Genomic DNA, 2,500 nt, shown 5'->3' with positions numbered 1-2,500 from the left:
GCTCCACCCGCGACCGTACGTGCCCCGCCGAAATCGCAACTCCGGCGGATGAACGGCGGACTTTTCTCGCAGTCGTAAGTTGCAATCCACCCCTATATCTTGCGTCTCATGAAGAGTTATATCAAGTATGCCAAATTCCCGCTGTCCCTATACATGCAGTAAGTTCGTCGTGGGCGCTGGCCGGCAGGCCGCGAGACCTGACGCCCGGCGGCAAAGAGTGCTCCTCTGAGGATATAGATGTTCCGTTCCGCCGCATAATGGTGACGGTGACCGCTGCCTGCGGTGGCAACGCTGGGCAGAGTCGATACTCGCTGTGTGGTGGAAGGTAAACATTATGCGGTACATCAGTACTTTCCTAATAGTTCGGTCGTCTCACGGCACTGCTTAGTAAATGATGCAAGGCCACATATAGATGATTTATGCGAATGTCCCTATACGTGCTGTAAGACTGGGCACACAACGTGAATCGCACGTCAGCCAGACACTCGAACATGCACCACTCTCGGCCTGCAACGGAGACACACAATACGTAAACATCTGGAATGCGACAATGTCGAGTGCATCCTCTCTGCGACATTGCACCGTCGACACTATGATAACCAGAGCAGTAGGTCCACCTATAAAAGCACAATACCCCACTCCTCCGACAACTACCATTGCTCAGATAAACCAACACACATCCTACACAGAGGGGCACCAAATATCACCCCCCGCCCTCGTGTTATACCACATGAAAAATTGCAGAAGTGAGAGACACAGACCCGCCAGCCTCTTGCTACAAGCATCGAACCGACGTGACGTATCTGACGGTGACTCAGGCATCCGCGTACTGCCACCACTATCCACCCCCCCCCCTCTCTCTGCCCCCTTCCCACACAATACCAAATGTAACCAACTTTATCGCTTAACCTAACTGTGGCTGTACCACATTATCGCTTAACCTAACTGTGGCTGTACCACATTATCGCTTAACCTAACTGTGGCTGTACCACATTATCGCTTAACCTAACTGTGGCTGTACCACATTATCGCTTAACCTAACTGTGGCTGTACCACATTATCGCTTAACCTAACTGTGGCTGTACCACATTATCGCTTAACCTAACTGTGGCTGTACCACATTATCGCTTAACCTAACTGTGGCTGTACCACATTATCGCTTAACCTAACTGTGGCTGTACCACATTATCGCTTAACCTAACTGTGGCTGTACCACATTATCGCTTAACCTAACTGTGGCTGTACCACATTATCGCTTAACCTAACTGTGGCTGTACCACATTATCGCTTAACCTAACTGTGGCTGTACCACATTATCGCTTAACCTACTGTGGCTGTAGCACATTATCGCTTAACCTAACTGTGGCTGTACCACATTATCGCTTAACCTAACTGTGGCTGTACCACATTATCGCTTAACCTAACTGTGGCTGTACCACATTATCGCTTAACCTAACTGTGGCTGTACCACATTATCGCTTAACCTAACTGTGGCTGTACCACATTATCGCTTAACCTAACTGTGGCTGTACCACATTATCGCTTAACCTAACTCTGGTTGTACCACATTATCCCTTAACCTAACTCAAGTTGTCCCTTAACCTAACTCAAGTTGTCCCTTAACCTAACTCAAGTTGTCCCTTAACCTAACTCAAGTTGTCCCTTAACCTAACTCAAGTTGTCCCTTAACCTAACTCAAGTTGTCCCTTAACCTAACTCAAGTTGTCCCTTAACCTAACTCAAGTTGTCCCTTAACCTAACTCAAGTTGTCCCTTAACCTAACTCAAGTTGTCCCTTAACCTAACTCAAGTTGTCCCTTAACCTAACTCAAGTTGTCCCTTAACCTAACTCAAGTTGTCCCTTAACCTAACTCAAGTTGTCCCTTAACCTAACTCAAGTTGTCCCTTAACCTAACTCAATTTGTCCCTTAACCTAACTCAATTTGTCCCTTAACCTAACTCAATTTGTCCCTTAACCTAACTCAATTTGTCCCTTAACCTAACTCAATTTGTCCCTTAACCTAACTCAATTTGTCCCTTAACCTAACCCACGTTGTCCCTTAACCTAACTCAATTTGTCCCTTAACCTAACTCAATTTGTCCCTTAACCTAACTCAATTTGTCCCTTAACCTAACTCAATTTGTCCCTTAACCTAACCCACGTTGTCCCTTAACGTAACTCAATTTGTCCCTTAACCTAACCCACGTTGTCCCTTAACCTAACCCACGTTGTCCCTTAACCTAACCCACGTTGTCCCTTAACCTAACCCACGTTGTCCCTTAACCTAACCCACGTTGTCCCTTAACCTAACCCACGTTGTCCCTTAACCTAACCCACGTTGTCCCTTAACCTAACCCACGTTGTCCCTTAACCTAACCCACGTTGTCCCTTAACCTAACCCACGTTGTCCCTTAACCTAACCCACGTTGTCCCTTAACCTAACCCACGTTGTCCCTTAACCTAACCCACGTTGTCCCTTTGCCTAACATAGTTCACTGCT

Source organism: Schistocerca gregaria, unplaced genomic scaffold (genome assembly GCF_023897955.1).
Source record: "Schistocerca gregaria isolate iqSchGreg1 unplaced genomic scaffold, iqSchGreg1.2 ptg000310l, whole genome shotgun sequence".
Classification (NCBI taxonomy): domain Eukaryota; kingdom Metazoa; phylum Arthropoda; class Insecta; order Orthoptera; family Acrididae; genus Schistocerca; species Schistocerca gregaria.
Note: the sequence above shows the minus strand (reverse complement) of the source record.